We start from the raw sequence: 24,464 nt of genomic DNA, 5'->3' as shown, positions 1-24,464 counted from the left end.
GATTGGGTTGATTTTTGTAAAGACCTTACAGTATTGAAGGCCATAATAAGTGCTATCTGAGGATTTCTGATTATTATTATGTTGTAAGAAGAATAGAATGGGGCAAGTGGGGAAAGCATACCGAGAGGATGGGGAGTGGCTATGAAGGTTGTGCACCTTCCAGGTGGCCCCACTATTATAGAACAAATGTGAATGGCTAACTAGGAGTTGGACATACATGCCGTCTGAATCCTACATAGTTTATAGGCTTCCTGTTGAGAAGTTGCTCATGGGAACAAAAATGGAGAACTTTTAAAATGAGTCTTGTAACAAAAAGGGTAAAAGAAAGTGCTTTCATTGTTGCAGGAAACACAAGAGGGATTATCTGTATATATAAAAGGCTAATATGCAAAGTGTCCCCTCAGGAGTTCAACCAGGAGACCAGGATCACTCCCTCTGATGTGCACTGACCACCAGGAGGCAGCACTGAGCATAGGAAGGCCCCAGCTGCAGCCAGTAGCTGGGGAAGGAAGGTCCCAGCCAGCAGCCAAAGGCCCCTATCGGCCCTGATAACTGGCCAGGCCTACGGACCCTATCCGTGCATGAATTTCCTGCACCATGCCTCTAGTATAAATATAATCCATGTTGTTAGTTGTTAAAATCCCCCTTGATCTATGGGAATTCAAGTAAAAGAAAAACAAGAACTCAGAGCATCTGTGATGTTGGAAGTTTTGTGGGGAAAGGCAACAGTGTGTTTTAATAGCTCATGACTTTCTGGATCTCTGTACATGATTTATGTAAAAGATAAAGCAGTTAGGTGAATTCAAGTTGTTTTAGGAATTTCTGCCAAAAAAACACACAACAAAACAGTAAGGAAATTCCATAACTCTATGTTTTGGCTTCACTCCCTTTGTGAAGCTTGAAAAATAACAGCTTTCACTCTTAGAAGACAGTAACTTGGACATGGAGTGCTTTAATTGTTTAGGATAACAGATAGTGGTAGCTTTGGTGAGCTTAAATGTTCCTTTTGAATTTTAGTTAGTTATGTATATTAACAAATCTTAAATTTGTTATTTTTTACTACTATTATTTTAATGTTGGCAAAGTAATCATTTTTTCTTTCCCCTTGGGTTATTAATAGTCACTATCATATTAACATGTTTCAATTAATCTCTTAGTGGCTTCTCTTTTTAAAGTAATTTTATTGATTTGAGAGAAGATGGAGAGGGAGAGAGAGATAGAGACATCAGTGATGAGAGAGAATCATAGTTCGGCTACCTCCTGCATGCCCCACACTCCGAATCGAGCCCCCAGCCCAGGCATGTGCCCTGACCAGTAATTGAACCATGACCTTTTGGTTCATACGTGGATGCTCGACCACTGAGCCATGCCGGCTGGTCTCTTAGTGGCTTCTCTTAATCTTGATTTTCTCCATCCTCTGCCCCCAAAGAAGAGCCTGAAATAAAAACTTGAATGCAGGTGATTTATTTGTGCCTCTGACTGGGGAAAGTGAGAGGAGGGGTGGAGTGAAAGCCAAGCCAGGAGACATTCTTGAGTTGAATTGATACCACTGTATGCAACTGGACTTGATCCTGCCAGGTATTTCTGAGTTGATCTTTAGAATGTGCCTCAGCATTGTCCATTCAAGGAATTGTCCACTCAACTGCCTACTGGTGTAAGGCAACATTGACCCATGGACACCTGTTTCTATTTATCAAAGGATGTCCCAAAGGACATTAGCTCACCCATGAGCCCAAGTTGCACAAGAGTAAAAGGTGAAAGTCATGCAATACAGCTGAGATGGAGTGCTGCCAGGTTATACTTGTGCACATCTGGTGGCTTTGGCAGTGATGACCCATTTGGATATGAGTGAGGCTTAAGAGATGTCTAAGACAGCCTGCTCTATAGGGACGAAGCAGTTAAAGTATCATAATCCTCAGCTCATTTCATTTCAATCTCATGCTGATCAAACGTTCTTACTCACCACAATAAATGAACACCCAGCTATGTTGTGTATGCCATTTTAATATTTGACAGGCTCTTCTACAAGGGGATGGAAGATTCACATGTATTGACTCTGATTCTATGTTGATAAACTTAATAACTATATTTTTAATCTTTACAGAAATTCCTCTGGGGTAGTTATTGTAGGAAAATTAGATTAAATGAATTTAAATAACTTCTTAAAAGTTCCTTTGCCACTTTGCCCTTAAGTGGCAGTATACACTCTTGATTTTTTGTTGTTGTCACACCAAATCACCTCCTACTCAGCAGTGTTTCAGATGAAGAAAGTTATGTTACAATCCCTCCTATGGAAGAAAAATACCACAGATCATAATAAGAGAATTGTAATGCTCATGAACAGCTCTCTGAGTTTTGTTCCATTTGCCCTGCACAATAGTGCTTCATGCACTTTGATTCCACTGATCTGTTCCTATCTATGGTGAAATAGTCCAATCACTTAGATTGAAACATTATAATTTTACTTTAATCCTTTAAAATATCTAATCTCTCAATTTTATTTCATTTGGTAAATAGCATTACCTATAAGAAAAGCAAGCTTTTCAAATATTCATCACATAGAACATAATTTATAAATCAAAGTTTCAGGGGAAAGCAAATTTATGATTCCCTTTGAGCCTCAAAATGGAAAAAAAAGTATATTCAATTACTTTTCAGACAAATGTTTTCTTCTTTATACTTTATCCAGCTTTTTATAAAAGATGTGCTTCTTTTCCAGTTGATTGTTTTATTAAACCTTAAATTAAGAATAATATACTTTCTATGTAATTGTAAAAATAATTTATCTCCTTATATTTGTTAAAACAAAGGGCAATTATGTTTCAAAAATTTTTAACTATCTTAAATTCCTATGTGTCATGAGCTCATCAATTTTTGGTTGAGTTTTAGGTTGATGAGTGTTTTATATCGATGGTTTTATGTTGTCATATTATCTTAATTCTTGGTGCTGTATTTTGACAAAATATATTAAATCTATCAAAGAAGTACAGTGGTGACTTGGAACCAATATTATTAATGTATAATTTAACTGAAATAGAATTATACTGACAATGCCATTTTCCTACTTTTTTTTTTTTAGCTCAGTGTTATTTTGGGTTTTCAGAAATAAGAGCCTAAGGAATAAATTTATGTGCCACTGTTTTAGTAGAGAATAAATCCTAAGGGATATGGAAGTGAGGCGAGAGAAAGGTGATGAAGGAGGGATAACAAGTGAGAGTGTCTGCTACCAGCAGGCCATTGCTCAGCTTAAGGACAATTTCTTAATCTCTCACTCTATCTGCCAAGAAACCATGTGAAGTCCTGTTTCTCATGATGGTCTGTGCTAGAATGAGAGATGCTATGGACTGAATGTGCATCCCAAAAGTCTTATGTTAAAACTATATCCATCAATATGTTATTAGGAGGTGGGGTTTGAGGAATTAATTAGAATTAGTTGAGCTCATAAGGGTGGAGTCCCTTATATTCACCTACAGATTTTTATTCCCAAAACTTAACTACTAATAGCCTACTGTTGACCAAAATTCTTACCGATAACATAGTCAAGTAACACATATTTTGTATGTACTATGCATTATACTAGTGTACTGTATTCTGACACTAAAGTAAACTGGAGAAAATAAATGTTATTTAGAAAATCATAAGAAGAGAAAATACACTTACAGTACTGTATTTATTTAAGAAAACTGGGTATATCCTGGCCGGTGTGCTCAGTGGTTTAGCATCAACCTATGAACTAGGAGGTCATGGTTCTATTCCCAGTCAGGGCACAAGCTTGGGTTGTTGGCTTGATCCTCACTGTGGGGCATGCAGAAAGCAGCCAGTCGATGATTCTCTCTCATCATTGATGTTTCTATCTCTCTCTCTTCCTCTCTGAAATCAATAAAAATATATTTTAAACAAAGAAAACTGGGTATAAGTGGAGCCGTGCAATTCAAACTCATGTTGTTGCAGTCAACCATAATTCATTTCTGCTCTGCTCTCCCTGCAGTACTCCCACAAAGCTATTACTTCTAGAATAAAATCTGTGCTCTTAACTCCAAGCTCATCTCATCCCTCTTTCCCTTTTCATGCTTCTCTTAATTCCACTCATAGAGAACATGTTATTCTTCCTGTGAACTCATCACAACTTCTTATGCCCATCTATCCCTGAAAATAGTCTTCCTTTTGTTTTCTTCTTCTTGAATAACTCCAAAAAATTACTTAAGACCCAGCGCCAGGATGAATGCACTTTTTTTTTTCTGCTTAGAAAATAATAACCCTCCTCCCAGCCATGGTCACGTCTCTCTTCTACCTACCAATACTGCTATATGCTCTCAGATAAAGCTTGCACAACACACTGGGCATTGCAATATTAGTTCACATTGTTTGACTGCCTCACCAGAATGTGCCTTCTTGTTGGTGTGTCTGATGGAGCAGAGCACCTGGCATGCAGTAGGAATTTAATAAATACTTGCTGACTGAATGAACAAGCAAACCTAGCTTAAGTTTAATATGGAGTTTAATTAAATTTGAAGAGGGGAGAACACCACTAAAAGAGGGATTAAGGAATGTTATTTTAAAAACTATACTTTTGTATTTATGCTTGTCTTATTAAGAATGGACCCTTTTATTAGTTATGCAACTATGTCATCTGTCAATTTGGCACGAAAATATATTTTTGTTGTTGGATGTTGGCCTTGAAAAATCCACACTGGATTACCAATTGTGAAATAATTCCATGCATGAGAAAATGTTGTCTATAGTCCAAGATCATAATTTATATTTTCCTTGAAAAAACACAGCTGTTCCAAGATTAGGTTCGTTGAACATAATTGTGACATATTTGAAAAAATGGTAAACTGAGGAAGGGAAATATTCATTTCCATAGGTAGTTTTTGGTGTTTATACTCACTGATACCAGAATCACAAGCAAAAGCTTATACAATTTATTATTAGAATAAATGGAAAACTGACTGTATTTTGACAAAATGTTTGCCTTGTAAGTTCCTGAGAGTAAACAAATGTTTAATTACATATTAATAGCCTTTCACCTATTTCCCAGGCCTTCAAGTGATTGATCTTTTGAACTACACCTTTTTTATCTTCCACCCGATTTAGTGCCCAGGTCAGGTGCTATCTTTTCCCACTGAAACTACTGTAGAAATTTGCTCTCTTGTCTCAATGCTCTTTTCAATCTTTCTCCATCTGACCCCCTCACAGAATTGTAGAGGACCGCCTGGGAAGGCACATGCACATTCTTTAAATTGCTGTCAGCTGAGCCTGAGGCAACTGGCAGAGCTGCATCATGGTTACACACACACACCCCCGCCCCCCAAGAAGGCAGCGGGTGTTATTCAGTTCTGACTTCTTGCCTTTGTCCAGGTGTCAGCAGGGACAGGTCTAGATATGTAAATCCAGTAATGCTAGGGCCTACTTAAGAATGCAAATAAGCTCCTTTGATGCTATAAAAATAAATGTGCTGCGTGGACTCAGGTGCTCGCTGCCTCTCTATCAGAGAGAATGGTGTCCCACCTAGCTCCCAGCTTGCTTCTATTTCTGCGTCTTGTTCTCTTTCTTTCTTTAATTTCTTAATCCCCAGATCCTCCACTCAGCAACCGGACCCATTCATTTTCCGTGCTGGACGTGGAAAAGAGAGAAACACCGCAACACAGAATTATTTTTCCTAACACAGAAGCTCCTTATGTTACATGCTACCCCCATCAGATCATAAAGTCTATGATAAATTTTTCTTGTTCAACCTCTTCAATAAAAATCTAAGTTCAACACTGTGGACAGTCACTTCCAAAATCCAAGCCCAACCTTTATGGACATGTCTTTCATGCTCAGTGCCTGACCCATCAGTTTCATCAATTCTTAGTCCTTTTGTTTATATTGTTCTTTTTTTTTTTTTTTAATTCTCACCCTAGGATATTTTTCCATTGATATTTTTTAGGGAGAGTGGAAGAGAGAGGGAAAGACAGAGAGATATATCGATGTGAGAGAAACACATCATTGGTTGCCTCCTGCATGCACCCCAACCTGGACCCCGGCTGGGGAGGAGCCTACAACTGCCCTTGATGGGTTTGCTGGGACCCTTCGGTCCACAGGCAAATGTTCTATCCACTGAGCCAAACTGGTGAGGGCATTGTGTTTTTTTTCTTGATCCCAATACTATGCTCTTGCTCTAATATTTAATTCAAATGCTACTTTCTCTAGGAAATGATCCTATTTTCCACAAATAAAAATTAATCATTATTTATGTGTGTGTTTCCACTGTTACAAATTATTTTGTAAATTGTTCATGCCTTCCCCGACTCCAGTATTTTTAATTTTGGGAAAATAGGATCTATATCGTTTTCATTTATTTTATCAGTTTTATAAAATTTAATGGATGTGTGCATATTACCTCCATATGTATATTCAATAAATAAATATTTACTGATTGGATAGAATTCCTTTCATAAATGCTCAGAGTGCTGTCTGTAGCCCTTCCTGAAGCAACAAAAGTCTTCAAATTGGGTTCCAGTACACTGGAACCTGGAGTGTGCCACTCTGCAGACATTTCCCAATCTTTCTTCCAGATAAAAATCATCTGTCCTGGATCTTTTCTCTCCAGTTCTTCTATTCTTGTTTGTAAAACAATTTTATAAAATTATAAAACTAATGCATTCTGTATGGTGACCTGAAGTGATTTATCTGGTAGTATTTTTAACACAGGGCCCATGAAAAACACCAAACAGTTTTGTGTGTGTGTGTGTGTTTGTTTGTTTGTTTGTTTTGTTTTGTTTTTAAGGAAAAGGAAAAGAAAATGTGGTCATATGACCTATTTCTTTCAGTCATTGTTTGGCACTTGGGGGAAGTCACTTAGGTGAATAAGATTTAAACTACTGATGCTTTTAGTTAATGTTTTCCCTTCTTATCCTGTAGCCTAATGGTTTTTAAAGAAAAGGATATTGAAGGCATACATACATAAATGTTCACAGAGATAAGGTGAACTTTCAACATATTTGAAAATTCTAGAAATAGGGCCACAATCCAGTTTACCATTACTCAGACATGGTTGGTAAATTTCAAAACCAAGATGGGAAAGCTGGACAAATCTTCATTGTTGGAAAATTCAAGGTACATTTAAACTTTGGCAAAACAATGGTATTCCCAGAATATCTGGTCAATATTAAGATAGCTAACTTATTTCAATACATTCAAGAACTATTTTACATAAGGATAAAAACACATCCAGTTGATGTAATCATTTGCTCTTTTAATCTATACAATGCCAGAATTACTGCTTCTTCTAATCAGTATTTATTAAAACATTGTTGATGCAACTAAAAAAATTAATATTTTGGAGATCTCTGAGTTTTTTTTAGATTTTATGGTTAGTAAAGTGTTTGGTTTAAAAGAACTGAACTCAATATCTCTATTGAATCATAAATAAATCTTGCTTATTTGATTATTTTGTAGTAAAATAACAGTTGATGTTGAAATATACTTATCCTGAAAGAAGATTGGATGGGAGAAAAGCAACCCAATAAACTCTTAAACTACAGTTGTTGTCAAGGTATTCTACTTTTACTTCCAAGACAAGATGCGATTCACCATTAAATAGAGTTGAAAGTGTATAGTTTTACCTGTTTGTTCACATCTCTCATCCAGCTCATTAAAGTAACTATCTTACAAATGACTGCATTCACTTGTCCCTAATCTATTTTTATATTTGTCACTATTGTTTAGCTTCAAAACTGTTTGAATGATTACAAATGCTTATATGTACATTTAGGAAAGACATATTTGATATGTAGGATATTTTCATTTGCTTTCTTTCTTTTTTAAATAATGACTAACTTGTAAAATTTTATTTGACAATATTTAAATCATGGCATTGTTTCCTGAGAAAGAATGAAGAATTTATTTTTTATCTTATTATCTATATATATAAAAGGCTAAGTGACCACCTGATCATCCCACTGGTAGCTATGATGCACAATGACCACCAGGGTGCAGACGCTCAATGCAGGAGCTGCCGAGCTGCAGTGACTTGGCAGCTGAGGTTCTCAGGTGATGCATCAGGAACCAGAGAGGAGGGAGCCTGATTTTGGGTGCGTCCTCCGAGAACCGGCCTCTTGCAATCTGAGTCCCCTCAGGGGATGTCGGAAAGCCGGTTTTGGCCTGATTCCCTCAGGCCAGGCTGAGGGACCCCCCTGCTGGAGGGACCCCGCTCACTCTGCAGACACCCTTCAAGACCAGGTGCTGCCCCAGGTGCAGCAGGCTGGGGAGAGACCGAAAGAGTTTGGCTCCAGGGCGTATCTGGCCCTTCTCCCCCAATCCTGCCCTGCTGGCCACCTTCTAATTAATTTCTTTTCGATGTGCATGAATCCATGCACCAGGGAACTAGTTAATAATAAAGACCTAAAATAATAAGTTATTTATATTTCAAAGACTTTTCAAATTATGACATTTATTGTATTTTACAAAACAAAAGAATTCAAGTAAACAAAGCCTGTTTTAATTAAGTTTTACAGCATAAGTACTTCTTGACTCAGCTAAGTAAAATTTCTTTGAGAATCCCAAGTGACTGGTCCAATATAATCATCTAATTCTTTACAGGGGCTATAAAACACAGACAGTAAGGGCAGTCTATAGCTTAAAAAAGTGTAGTAATTTAATTGGTGGAATTCTCAAATGTCTACTACTGGGTTTTAGGCGGTTTCATCCAGAGTCACCGAAACACAGGCTTTAACTGGCTGCATGAAATTTTCCTCCATTTTTACCATCAAGAAGACAAGCCACTGTAATTCCTAATGACCATACCATTCTAATAAAAGAGATAACATCAACAGCTCTAGTTGGTTAAGAAATGAATGTTTTCAATTGCTGAAAGTTAACAATAGAATTTTTTCAATAATATTTTGATTTTTATATATGCTGATTTTCACAAGGATTGAAGAATATGCCTATGAATTTATTAGAGACATCCCTTCATCAAGATATTTTATTGAGAGGTCTATGTGTAAATATTTGGTACAAAGTATAAATTTAAGTTTTCTTAAAATGACTCTACCCTCAAATAATTTTGTTTTCAAAGGTCACATCTCTTGAGTAATGACTAATTTTCTCCTTGTGATTAGTAATCACAATTATGAGGAATAGTTTTTCTTGATGACTTTTTCTCTCACTGCATGAAAAAAACATATTACAAAATAGGGACTCTAGGACATTTGGTTCTTCTAAATCACATTTCCCCCTAGTCAGTAAAACATCCAATACATGGACTCATATATTGTCATATTTCTACATGAAGTTATGCAAAGTATTTTATTTAAAAATTTGATAAAGTGTCAACAAAATGTTTATTAGTGTTTTCTTTAAATGTCTAAATTGATTACAACTTAAAACATTGTTTTTCAATGATTTTGGCTATGTACACATTAGAATGGAAATTATCCTTTCACTTAATCATTTGGACATCTGCATCAAACATCTGGACATTTGACTCAATTGTGTTTTTCTTGATCCAGTTTTTAGCCAGCTGTTTGGTGCAATACAGATATCTGTCAAGCAAGCACATCAAGTCTACATTCTTATCACTCTTTGCACATCTGTTACTGTCATGACTTTTAGCCAGCTTTTATGCAGGCAGACACCAGTTTCCAAGCCTATTTTGAAATTTTGAGTTAGTTCATAGTTTAAGAAAAAGATGCATAAAGAAACTTATAGGACAAGAAAGTAATAATGCACTTATAATTCATTGCTTTCTATCTCAATCCCAGGCTCTACATGATGCAAAGCTAGTCATGTATTGTGTCTTGTTTTCCTGGTTTTGTGTTCCATTGGCTATTTAATATTGGAAAAGTCACTTAATGATTCTGGGCCTTAGTTCCCAAATTTACAAAATGTAAGGGTAACACAGTCCATTATCTTTTAAATTGTGTCTACAGAGTAACATTAGATCTACCCTCGTAACAAATTTTTAAGTATGCAGCACATAATTGTCAACTATAGGCACAATGTGCAGTGTTGTTAACTATAAGCATACCAGATCTCTAGAACTTTTTTATCTTTTTCATCTTGCATAACTGAAATTTTACTCATTGAAAAACAACTATTTCTCACAGGTCATGGTTAAAATCTCTTCTACATCTGAATTTTATTTCTGACAATGTCACATAAATGTTTACACCAACATTATAATCTAATAATATTTACTTAGTGTGTCTATGTATATGATATTGTTCAAAAACAAATTAAGGACCATAACCTTTAAGAACTAGAGATTTCTTAAATTTCTAACAGATGATTTTTATTTTAGAAAAGATAGAGAATTGTACAAATACAGCAGGAATGAACAATTATACCAACCAGGAGATGATGCCATTCTCAAACTCATACTGCTCACAGCTTGCAGAGTTTGGGTGTCTGAACATTTTGCCTATATAGTGTTTTGCTTACAAGTTTGGAGAGGGAAATTATCATTCCACTTCTATTTGGTGTTGGCAAATAAAAGCATGAAATTAGAACTTTAGAAATAAATTTACAACAATAGGTTTTCTATATGGGTAAAAAGTTGCACTAAAAGTGAACCTTTAAGTATGTGAACACATCAAGATAATGAACTTATGATAAAGGTAGTAAACATTTTCAGATCATTGTTTTTGAATAATAATAAGAAAACTACACATACATATACACACAACTGCAACACAGCTCAACATTAATTTTTCTATTTCTATAAACGTCCATGATTTTCTTCTGCTATCTCATGATTATTCAATTTACCAAGTGATGTCTTTGGAGCAAAGCACAGCAAGTAAGAATAGTTGAAGTGAGAAGCATTATGGTGTAATGGCTAAAAACATACATCCTAGTGCCCAATAGTCAATATTGAAATTCTGATTCATCCATTTCTGAACCATGAGACCATCATGAAAGTCATTTATTTTAGCTGTCTCTTAGTTTTCTCACGGATAAGTACTATATGTGATGCTAATGAAATTGTTGCAAAAGTAAATGATTCAATAAGTGTTTAGGGCTTAGAACAGTGTTTAACCCTCATGAAGTAATTAATAAAAAATAGCTTTTCAGTACAGGGTAGGCACACTCAGTAGAATGTAACAAATCTGGGAAAAAATAAAATAGTATTCTGTTATAATCAGGATTAATCAGGATAGAAAACTCTATGTCATGGCAAACTTTGGATGATATGTGTTACCCACATGTTTTATAAATTTGGAACTAAGGTACATAAAACTTATACAATTTTTCTATTTTTCAATATCTATTTAATCCCAAAGCTAAGAGAAGACTCTCACTTTTTAACAAAAGAGACTTAAAAATACCAGGTAAATGCTTAGATTTTAAGATATAATGAAGAATGAAAACTGTTGGGACTACTAGGACAATAGGGAATTATGGTCAAAGTCTACTTTAAAGTTTGAGGCTGTATCTTAATACTCTGTCACATGAAAGAGAGTAGGGTGCACAGAATTCTGGTCAAATTGGTATATCTCCAGAAGAAAGTTTCTAAATTAATGCAAGCTTTCAATCGATATATTGCAACTAGGAGCTACTAGTAGACATGTGAATGAGCTCAAGTAGAGAAACAAAGGGAAGTATGCAATCCTATGAGATTGGCTGTGGTTGGGTTCACAAAAGTGCCAAAATGGCTTCAGCAGAGAGAACAATATCATCTAGTCCTGTACATTGTTTTGAATTAGATGATGTTATATTGAATACTACTAGTTCAGGATGCAGGGACAGGTGGGGGCTCAGAGTTAAGTATTTCCTGTCTCCATACAACATTGGTATATTGCAGGCCCTTTCGGAAGAGATTCTTGGGGAACCTGGGGAAGAATAAGAGGTTGGTATTACCAGTTAGAGAAATATAAATACCATATGATTTCACTTAAATGTGGAAACTAAAGAACATTATAAACAAACAAACAAAACAGTAGCAGACTAATTGATTCAGACAATGGAGGGAGTATGTGAGACTGGGTGAAAAAGCTGAAAAATTGAAAAATATAAATTTGTAGTTACAAAATAGTCATGAAGCTGTAAAGTACAACATTGGCAATATAGTCAATAATATTGCAATGACTATGTATGGTGCCTTGTGGGTACTGGAATTATTGGTGGAAACACTTTGTAAAGTATATGATTGTCTAACCACAATGCTAACACAAAATAATATTGAATATAAACTTTAATTGAAAGATAAAAACGGATGATTATTCATACGCATCCAATAGCTAACAAATTGGTGTCATCCCAGGCTCCTTCTTGACCTGACCCACCCTTCTTGCTCCTTCTCTTCACTGTAACCCACATTCATCTCAATTTTTTTCTGTATCATTTCATTCAATGTAGTTTTTCTTAGTGATTGTTAAATTACAAAGAACATAAATGCTTAAGGAAAGGGAGGTTTATTCTGGGATGTTTTACAGAATCTAACTAGAGAAAGTATTGTCTGGTCTCAGAAGAGATGGCACTGAGAATTTAAAAACCATTGTAATCCAAGGTCAAGTTGGGCTTCAATAACAAACTACCATAGACTGTGTGGATTAAGCAATAAACATATATTTTTCACAGTTTGGAGGCTGGAAAGTTCAAGTTCAAGATGTTAGTAGATTCCATGCCTTGTAAAAATCCTCTTCCTTGTTGGTAGATGACTCTCTTCATTTCTCTCATGTCTATTTTTATAAGAGCATTAACATTACTCATGAGGACTCGGCCTTCATGACCTGGTACCTCTCAAAGGACCCACCTTCAGATACCATAAAATGGGGATTACGGTTTCAGGATGTGAATTCTGGGAGTACATGAACATTCAGTCCATAACAACAGCCTATTTACCTCTAAATTTTTGAGACCATTTGGTCTCTTGGTGCTGCTTCCTTCTGTGGCTCAGCATCATTCCATGATGCTCTTCCTCAAGCCAGATTTTAAATCCATTACAAATGACTTAGCATGACTGAACTGAAAGGATGCTATTATTTCCTGAATTTATATGATTTTCCAGATCTACTCTTCACAAATAAGCACTGCTAGAGGCTCTCTGTTCAAAGCTGATTTGCTCAATCAGACTACATGCTCACCCCAGTTTCATTAGCTATTTCAAGGGTTGGTCCATGCGGCTGCAAGAATGAAGCCTTCAGGTCTGGGGACAATTCATAGAGATGAGGCATAGATTGAGTAGGAACCCCAAAAGAAATCTACCATATCTAATTTCTTTTATCTATTGACCATCACTGAGATCCTCAGTAGGCTAGTTTCTGACTGTGATTTCCCATAGTAATGCATTTTTGTTCCTATTTGGTCATAGCACTAACCACAATGTATTATGTTCCATATGTTTATCAGACTATCATTTCAAGCAATCTGTGAACTCCTCAAGGACAAGCATTGACTCTTATTTATTCCTGTACTCCTGGCACATTTCATAGTGTTTTTCACACAGTAGATCCTCAAAGTGTGATGTTGACTGAATGTTCCATGGTGAGTCATTGAATTAGTTATAACACTCAGTGAGCTGTTTAGATGGAAAAGAACTTCCATGTGATTTAAGGGGTCAATTATACGTAGGTAGGGAAGTTGCAGATTACTTATAAAATCACATTCGATGTAGCTTAGTCCAGACTTCATGAATTTTCACTTTATCATCAATCATTCTGTTTGGAGTTCCAGGATTGGGAATTTTCTAGTATAATAATCAGCAAGACTTTGCAAGGTGCTCTGGAAAATTCTAAGAATTGTTTCTATCTTTATTTTCTTCTTAAAGACACCAAAATAAAGGACAGTCTTTAAATTTATTTATACCAGCAATTTTCAAAAAATTTCAACATAAAATTTCTCCCCACCCCAAACAATATCTCTTGTTCTCCCAAGGCATGATTATAAGCCATTGGTGAAAACCACATTGGCATATAGGGATTGGAAGAGCACAGTGACAAAGTAATAACATACATCAGGAGCTAGAAACTCAAGAGAGAATCAAGAGCCAGGAGTCTATGACCATGAGAGATGGACAGGAGAATCAAATTAAGGAGTATGAGCAGGCTAAGTCTTCGGGGGAAATATTGCAATTCTGTAAAGGCAGAAACTAATGCCCAGGGATCTGTTGGTGAAAGCTGGTAGAAACAACTTAATATGAACTTAAAGACAAAAAGGACATTTTATGACTCCTAGGCCAGTTGGGTGATTTTATTATTTATATTTCTCTGGGACACAAATTTCTTCATATCTAGGCCTAGACATGAACACCCCCTTATTGGGAATGTATTATGTTCAAAGTACTATAGAAGGCATTTGATAAAATAAGAAAAGCATCTTTACAGGTCACTTTAGAGATATGCTTTTGGGGGGGAAATAGATAATTCATCTCAGTGTATAAGAAGTGACAAATTATAATTAGACTCTATAGGGGCAGTGAGAGTTCAGAAAAGGGATTAAAGAATCACCACAGTCCATGACTATCTGAAAATGATTCACCAGAGAAGATTACTTATATTTAGAATTCAAAGGCTGGATAAAATAAATTTGAACAAAGGTTTGGATGATAGACTGCATAAGGCATGTTTGTGATCAAGGAGACTGAAATAAAAATGGTTCTGCAAAGTAATAAAATATAAGATAGAAAGAGAGGTAAGGGCCAGACTGCTGAGGTGAAATTTTGGTTTTTATCTTATCCTGCAGAAATAGAGACTATTAAATATTTATGAACAATATAAATATAACAAAACAAAGATGGTGGATGAAGATCCATGTGTGGTGGTGTGGATCACAGATTTTATAAAAGAGAAACCCTAAATGGAGAGAATTTAAAAATAAACAGTTCTCTGAGCCTCACTATTGTTTAAGTCAGCATATTCAGAGGAAATGGCAGATGAGAGGATTTGTTGAGATTCATTAACAATAGAATATCAAAGTAGCAAAATCCAACAGAAAGATGAAGGATAAAAATTTGTGGCTTGATTAGCATTGGGGAAGGTAGATTAGTGAATCTATACAATTTAGCTAATACACCTTACCCTCAAAAAATACGATCATTATTTCAATTTGACAAGAAGAGCAAGCAAATTGAGTCAGTGAGGAGCACTGACATTTGGAAAAAGCGGGGCATATAACAACTAGACCCTACCCATATGACATCATTTTATCTAAATGTCCCATTTCCAAATTATCATAGTCTGAGGTTGTGGTGGTTGGGACTTCAAAATATGAGTTATGAGGGGACACAATTCAGCCCGTAATAATCATGTTGTACAGAAAATCATAATGCTTCTTTAGAAGTTTCTGGGCTTTAAAACTTGGGAAGAATAAAGTTAATATGTAAATAATAAGAATATAAGATGATTAGAAAACTTTGAGAGGGCAGGACTAGCAAAATTTGAGACCCATTGAATTTGATTTTATATCTGGGCATGAAATGACTATAGCTTCTAGACAATACTTTATATTTCCTAGAACTAGGGTTTTCAAAATGCCTTGATTGCCTGGATAATCTACTCTGTGACTATTGTCTCATTACAGTTATTAATAATTCTCCATTTTGCTCTAAAGATGTACTTAGAAGATAAACTATAAGGTCAACATGATTGGAACATCAATGGATCTTCAACAGAAACATGAGGAAATGGTTAAGCCTAAACTCTCAATAAATCTAAAAATTGCAGATTCCATAGCCATCCATTTATATATTTAGTGCATATTACCTAAGGGTGTACTATTAGCTGTGCACTCTGCTAAGTGCTAGCTGAGGAATGATGAATAGAACATGAGTCTTCCTCTCTACTCTCACTGATTTTCATTAAGCCCCCTCAATTAGAGGGTAAGATTAAGCTATTTATCTTCTGCAACTTAGAGACATTGAATAACTTGCCCTGGGCCACATAATTAGTATGTGGAAGATGATCTCAAGTTTGTCTCCAAAGGCCATGCAATTCTGGCAACACTAATCTAAGCAGTCAGTTTCCTCTAGAATGAAACCCGTAAGGACAGTGATCATTCCACTTTCCCATATTCTCTTCTAGTCTTCTCTACAGAGCAATCTTGACAGCAATCTCCAGATGTTTTCTAGTGTGATGTTATAAAGATCTTGAATCACTCAAATGACAGTAAAGATTTTCAATTTGGTGATGTGTGGTTCAACTTTCTAAAAACAGGTAAACCAATGAACTAAATTTCTTCCTTTTTCTCTTGCTCTGGAAGATAGAAATATAGATCTTGAGATACCTCCTGGCTTCTGAAGAAGGTAATTTAAATGACAGGTGAGCTTTGTGTCAAAAAAGAACTAAAACAGAGGAGCAAATATGAATAGATTTATTACTTTGTTAAGCATGAAAACTACCTTGATTTATTGATAACTCTCTCCTTTAGCTAGTTAGTATATGCAGATAATAATTATATTGAGTGTTCATAAAAATATCTCAAACAATAGTTTCTTATTGGGCAAACATGATTAAATTTTTAAAAACCTGCTATTTAATCAAGGTTATAACTAGCATTTTAATTGTACCACAATTATTTATCATAATACGAAAGAGTAGATTGTCATATCCAATCCTTCAGTCTTCCCACTATAATTCTCTTTACCACATGACTTTCAAACTTTCTCTCACTAGTGAAGTATTTTTCTCTGCCTCATTATGCTAGATTCTACCATGTAACTTGTTTTGGTTACTAAAATATGAGTAGAAATCACTTCTGTAGTTTCAAATCTAGGCTTATAGCCACACTGCCCATTTATGCTTATGCCTCTTGCATTTCTGCCATTGCAATTAGAACATACCCTGGCTGACCCATAGATCGAGGGAGGAATAGAAAAAACACATGGAACAGAGTTCTAGTCTGCAGCTTCATTCCATTTTAAAGCAGGTCTAGCTGTTGAATCAGCCAAGTTTTAGTTGACCAGCAAGCACATGAATAAATGATTGCTGCAAGCCACTAATTTTCGGGCACTTTGTTATATGGTATTGTTGTGACAATGAATAGCTTCATCTAGTACATACACTCAGAAAATGCTTTTAGAACTCTTTCATGTCAGACACTTGAACTAAAAATTCTTAAAACTTTAGAAAAGGAAACAGTGATAGATTATCTAAAGCACAGTCTAGGGAGTAATAGAGAGAGACAAGTAAATGGGTAATAGCAATATAATGTGCACAGTGTTTTGATCAGAAAATGGTTCTGTGGAAGCATCTGAGGCAGGTGTCCCACTTATACCTGTGGGCTTGGTGTACACTCTCCATAGAAAGTGCTGAGTATGTTACTAATAGAAGGAAGTAGAACTTTCTCCCATAAAAAGGGTATGGAAGGTCTAGCTGGTGTGGCTCAGTGGTTGAGCATCGACCCATGAACCAGGGGGTCAGGATTCAATTCCCAGTCAGGCTACATGCCCAGATTTCAGGCTTTATCCCCAACAGAGGTCATGCAGGGGGACATCAGATCGATGATTCTCTCTCATCATTGATGTTTCTTTCCCTCCCTCTTTCTGAAATCAATAAAATATATATTTCAAAAAAACTGTATGGAAGAGTGACATGTACCCCAGGTAGTTAACAGTATTAGTGAACAGAGAGTAGTGAATACTTGAGTGGCTAAAAGGAGATAAGAATGGGTATGATGAGTGCTGGAAAGTGGAGGGGAAAGCTTTTGAATGAATGAGCTTTAGACAATGCAGTATCTGGTTAACTGTAGTAAGGGGCTTGGACTTGACTCAAAGCTCTATGGTAGTGGTGGTAGGAGGAAATTCCAGCTTTCCATTACTACTTTTTTATTATTTAGTTTTTTATCATGAGAGGGAGGAGGCTTGATAAAGTGCTCTTCCTGGAACACATACTTAATGCATTCCATGTGATAAATAGTTTTACAAATTTAAATTTGTCAGTTTCAGTTTCTGGGAGGCAAATGGGGATATGGACAAAGTAAGTGGTTAGTCATGTTTAATACAAGTTTAGGAATAGGTGGTGGATCAACTTATTAGATCAACTTGCATGCCTTTCCCTGCCAACTCAGGATGGATTAAACCTCCAGCTAGTCATTTCCCAGTGGTTTGTCTAGTCTAATCTTAAAATAATCAAATGAAGGAACTTGAATTCTCTGGGGAAATTATTCCCTACTTTAATAGGTTGTATTGGTAGGAAACGTTTTTCTGATAATCTGACTAAATTTTCCTTGCTCCATTACTTTTAGTTTTCATTTAAAACCATTTCTTTTCCTTTTAAATAGTCACAAAATCAACGTTAAGATCAGTTTTATTTTTATTTTTTCATTTTCCAGACCCTAATTTTTTACACGTATTTCAGCTTGAATTTTTTCTCTCCAGACTTATTAGCTCATATATTTTAGGTTCCTTTCACTCTATTTTAATAAAAATCTGAGGTTTAGGCATTTATATTCCTTTTTTATTGTCCTCTCCCCCAGTGGCGTTTGCATCATGCTCCTGATGAGGGTAATTAGTGAGCTGTTTGTTCCCCTTGCACAGCCATGCATGAGGATGTTATGTGAACTCAAGCTCTCACGCTGATCTTTGCTGAGTCCTTAGGGAGACTTTCTCACACTTAATCCACTCTGCCATTATCATGAGGTACTTTTTCCCCTTCTTCCAGTTTTCAAATTATGTTAACAGCAACACAGGCAAACCAACTGAAATTTTCAAACCATATTGCTGAACTATTCAAATGGTTTCTTCGGATTTATAAAGCCTTAGAGCCCTTCCTAAACAGACAATGACAGCATCCCGGTTTGCACCCTCAACAGAACCTTTGAGACTGGGTTTTGGCTTGGCAGTTTTTGTTAATAGTGGAGAAATATTAGCACCGATTTGACTCTCTCCATGGCTTGGGATACTGTGTTAAAGGATGAGGCAAGAAATCTTCAGGGAAGAGTTTATGCACACAGTTGGCTACTCTTGATTTGGGAGGGGCATTATTTTATGCGGAAGAACACCTGTGCTGCGCCCTCAGGACAGTATTGTTAGCCATTGTTCTTTGAAACCAAAGAACATTGTCCAAGGTAACTTTCTTTGTGTGATCTTGTTCGAAATGGAGTGCTATGGGGAAGGGTGATGATGTGAGACAGGATGGCGATAAGTATGAGGATGAGCAAGTATTTAACTTTTATATATATCATTATATATACAAGACACTCTCTAGAAATGTTAGAAATGGGGAAAATCTCTAGTCCTAAATGAGGCAATTGTATTTAAATAAAGAGTTCTCTGTCTAAAAGAACATATAGCCTAGGTGGAGGGTGCACTAAGGCCCTCATACTCTTTTAAAAAGGTTGCAGCCATCACTTCCTTTATATCTTAAGGCAACCAGTGAGGGCAGTTCAACTGTTATTTCCAATTTTCAAATTAGCAAAATGAGGATTAGGGAGTTTGTCTGACTTGTCAGCAGGCACACATGAGTAAATGCTAATGCTAAATTTAAACTCAGAGTCATCAGATAGCTGAGCCAGATTTTAACTACTATATGCACTTGCCTTTAGATGAAGTGCTCGCCTGGCCCATAATCAGAGCTTGATACACATCAACTATTACTGCTAATCTGAACAAATGGTGGGACTCCTTGTTTCCAACCAAAATTCAAGATTTTTAAAAAAGCAGTAGCTGTTCCCAAAATGTAAGTGAAATTCTTCTAGATCACTACAGAGGTGCAGATATATATTTTTAAAAATCATGCACAATTAAGTTGATTTGTTCAAAAAATTTTAAAAAATCTATAATAATTTTCTATAATAATAAGAGCGTAATATGTTAATTAGACCGGATGACCAAAGGACCTTCCGGACTACGCTATGACACCCACTGGTGCCAGGCCAGCCAAGGCGGGTGCTATGCGATTGGTCAGGGGCCCGGCCATCGCTCCGTGATCGCCCCGCAGAGAGAGGCCCAGGCCACCAGCCAGCAGGGCGATAGATCAATCAGAAGTCTCCAGGATTGCCCCAAAGAGGGAGACACAGACCACCGACCAGTGGGCTGCGGTGGGTGGGCGGGGCCTCCCTCTGTGGGGGTGCGATCGATAGCATGATTGCCCTGCAGAGGGAGGCCCAGGCCACTGGCTGGTGAGGTGATCGATCAATCAGGGGGCTCCATGATCACCCCAAAGAAGGAGGCCCAAGCCACCAACTGGCAGGCTGCGGCAGGTGGGCGAGGCCTCCTTCTGCAGGGGCGATCCATCAAGAAGTCCCGGATGGGTGGGCAGGACCTACTTCTTTGGGATGATCAATCGTGGGGCTCCAGGACTGTGAGAGGGCACAGGTTGGGCTGAGGGACCACCACCCAGTGCACGAATTTCATGCACTGGGCCTCTAGTAAAAGCATAATATGCTAATTAGACCGGATGACCTTCTGGATGAAGCTGGGGCTGCGAGGCAAGATGGGGTCCTGGGTGCCTGCCAGCGGCTGGAGGTAAGCCCAGGTCCCAGGTGCTAGAGGGAAGCCAGTTCCAGCAACCAGGGGAAGGAAGGCCTACTCTTGCACGAATTTCATGCATCAGGCCTCTAGTTAAAAATATTTTACAGTTACTTTGAGGTAATCTTGCTTTGTTATTAATTAACTTTGTGTCTCCTCTAAGGTCATTTTTTTCAGCTTTAGTTGTTTCATTGTAAAATGAGGGAGGTCTAGGTTGTTGATAAAATGAGAGGATGCATATAAAAGCACCTTGAGGAGGATACAGCTACTATGGAAGTGAATAGGAATATTCTAATTACTGTTACTACTTTAAAGTTCCCATCTTGACTTGCAACGGTTGAATGGTGGCCCCCCAAAAGGGATATTCACATCCTAATCCCTGGAACCTGTGAATGCTACCTCACTTGGAAAAGGGTTTTTGCAGATGTGATGAAGTTAAAGATGTTGCTCTGAGGAGATCATCCTGGACTATCTGGATGGACCTTACATCCAATGTCAAGTGCCCTTAGAAGAGAGAGATAGAGAAGATGCACACAGAGGAGAAGGTGATGTGAAGACAGAAGTAGAGCTTGGAGTTTTGTGGGCATGAGCCCAGGAATGTCGGAAGCCACCAAAAGCTAAAACAGGCTTTTCTAGGGCCTAGAGGTTCCTGTCCTTGATTTTAGACTTCTGGCCTAAAGAAACGTGTGGGAGAGAAAAATGTCTGCTGTTTTAACTTAGCTTGTCATAATGTTGGTAAAGCAGCCTTAGGAAGAAAACTAATAAAAGACCGAAAATGGTGTGACTCCAACCTGTTTAATTTATTCCACTGAACTAAAATTTTCAAGTTATTCATAAAATGGCAAATTAAACTGTATGATTCTTAAATTTCTTTCCAAGGGCTATACCTAATAAAATGTGAGGCTTTTACCAGTGTGTTTTGGAAATGTACCCATTTTACAAGCTAAAGATAGAGGCTTGGGGCCTTAAAAAGGTGGCTAAAAAATGGGTGCAGTAGCAAAGCCTGCAGTGTTCTGGAAGATTGCATAATTAGAAAGCACAATGGTCCTTGTCTTTAGCTATTTTTTAGTGGGAAATTTAGGCTCTGCAGGCTATAAGTAATTAATCCATTTTGTACATTTTACCTCAGTAATTCAAGGAACCTTTTTATGTCAAATATTATTATTTTTCCAGGAAGAAAAGCTGTATTTAATGTGTATATTTTAAAATAAAATTTAGAGTACTGTTTTAAGTGGCAAATGTTACGTTTTAAAATATAATGCTGCTATTTTTATATATATCTTAAAAACAAAATTTTGCATTTTATGTTTCCACTTATGGATAGGCATTTCTATTATTTAGAAAATTGATTAATTTAGCAGTGGCCTTTTACTGAGTTACTAATTTGTGCCTGATAAATAGTATGTAAGATTGACATGAACTCATTGTCAGGTATTTTATTCAGTGATAATGTATTTTTTCACATTGAATGAAAAAAAATTGATAAAAAAATTGTTTTCTCTTTTAATGAAAATTTAAACTCTAAAGTACTAAAATTTTAAGTTCTAAAGTGTCAGTCTAGTAGTTAAATTCTTTGAATCCCAGGCAAAGTTTATGTTTTTAAACAGATCTTAATGTGTGATATGTAAAGTAGAACAAACAAAAAGAAAAGGCCTATTATACAGTATTTAGAGGACTCAAGAGGCCAGGGGATAGAGAATTCTATGCACAGGCCCCATCTATTCTTTTCTTTTCTATCTGGAAAAATATATAAAGCTTGTACAACAACACTTAACATAGTGGCTACCTAACAATAAAATTAATTTTAGTTGTCTATCTGCAATATATACTTTGGAAATGCTTATTGAAATTTTGTACAAATAGCCACATTTATCACATAGGCAGCATCTACTGCTGTTGGACTCTACAAGTGATGGATAATCGAAATGTTTCCAAAGGACTATCTTGATTATTGATTGACTGACCAATTAGTGAATCGATTTATTTGTCTACTTCACACGTGTATTTTTGAACATTTGCTATGTACTAGACACTGTTCTAGAGACTAAGCATTGTAATGGTGACAAAAGCAGATAAAAAATTTCCAGGAACTTCCGTTGCAGCAGATGTGGTTGGTCACACATAAAGAGATAAGCAAACAGTCAAGAATGCAAGGACAGGTAAGTCGATTAGAAGTGCGGCTGGATGGCATTGAGGTAAGGAAGCATGGCAGTGGATGGGGTGGGAGAGTAGCCAAGAACAGGGCCTCTGGGCCAGAGTAAAACGAATTGAGAATTTACTCTGAATATATGGAGAAACGAGTAGTAAGTGCCCAAAGTCTAAAAATAAACCAAACATCTAAACATAAACCTCCATGTTTTGAATAATTTTCTTTTCACTAAACCACCCCGTTGCTCCCAGTGCCAGCACCACAGAAAAGCAATTGTTTTGATTCAGTGGATTAATGGGGCTAAAAAGTTAAAAGGGAAGGAGTTCAAGATGAAGACCACACACATCAATCTTTGACCAGAATTTGTATGTTGCATTTATTGTGTCTACAGGGTAAACATTAGATAATCAATTTCATCTGTCAGTTACATTTGGTGAAAGCTTAGCATTTTTCACGTGGAATTATTGCAGTGAACTGATTTCTTTATGTCTCTGATATGGATAAAGAAATGTGGGCTAAACTATAGATGTGGCAGTCATTGTCATAACACCCAGGTTGGTAGGTCACTAATTGACAGTCATAGGGAGAAGATGGTTGAGAATGTAGCCTTAAATAAGAAGTGAATGAAATAGGAAAAATCATCTGCTATTTGGCACATTTTAAAATTAATTGCACATAGGAGCAGAGGAATAGAAGAGCCAGAATAACTCAATATAATGGAATTTAAAAAAAAAACACCTTTAAAAGAGAATAGGAAATCCTATCTAATAAGGAGGGAATATGCTAATTGACTGCCTCGCCCTCAAATATGGCGGCACCCACAGCCAATAAGGAGGGAATGTGCTAATTGACTGCCATGCCCTCAAAGATGGCAGTGCCCACAGCCAATAAGGAGGGAATATGCTAATTGACTGCCATGCCCTCAAAGATGGCGGCACCCACAGCCACAAGATGGCGGCACCCAGGCTCCTCAGCCTTGCCTGAGCAGCAGGTGCATGGCAAGGCTGGTCCCGCCCCCAGAGAGGCCTGGCCACTCTGTGTACCTGCCTCTGGAGTCCTCAGTCCCTTCAGCCCCCCAGCCGCCAAGGGCCAGCCTGAGGCACAGGCAAGCCTCGGATGTCAGCTGCCAAGCTGCCCAGGGCGCCCAAGGCTCAGTTAACCAGGGCTGGCCGAGGCTTGCGCTGCCAGCAGTGGCAGAAGCAGAGGTGTGATGGGGGTCACCTTCCCCTGATCGCTGGGTCACCTCCCCCCTCTAAGGGCTCCCAGACTGTGAGGGGGCAGGCTGGGCTGAGGGACCCTCCCACTCCAGTGCATGGATTTTCATGCACCGGGCCTCTAGTCAGTAATATAAGATGCTATGGAAAGGGTAACAAAAAACATAATTGAAAAAATTATATTAAACTTGATTGGAGATGACTTTCAACATATTAATTTTAGTGTGTGAGATGGTGATTTGGAAGATGATGAAGGAGAATCAAACTGCAAGGGTTTACAAAGAAAACTAGTTGACAGAAGGATATAAAAATTTGAACATGTTTCTGGGTAGAGCAATAAATCTAGTATGGAGACTGAAAATCATGCCAGAAGGCATAATGGATAAAACAACCCATTGTTCTAGGCAGGAAAGTGTTAACCTTAGCATTTATAGAAGGGAGCGTCTCCCTCTGAGGAGGTTGGATTGAAGGAAGAAAAGGCATGCAAAATACAAACACAGCCTTAGGAGAGCAGGGAAGCTGAGAGATCCGATGCCAGGTGGGCTTGCTATTTCAGTGAATTGTCAGTGAGATCATCCGTTCAACTGCTGACATTTATGATTCCAGGAAGGGTTGGAAACGTCAAGATGTTGAAGGTTTGCCTTCGTTGCTTCAGAGAGTGAAATGTAGAATCAAAATGAAGTCTGGGTCACTGGCATTTCTAATGAAA

The sequence above is a fragment of the Cnephaeus nilssonii genome (genome assembly GCF_951640355.1).
Source record: "Cnephaeus nilssonii genome assembly, chromosome: 3".
NCBI lineage: Eukaryota > Metazoa > Chordata > Mammalia > Chiroptera > Vespertilionidae > Cnephaeus > Cnephaeus nilssonii.
This window is presented reverse-complemented; position numbering follows the sequence as displayed.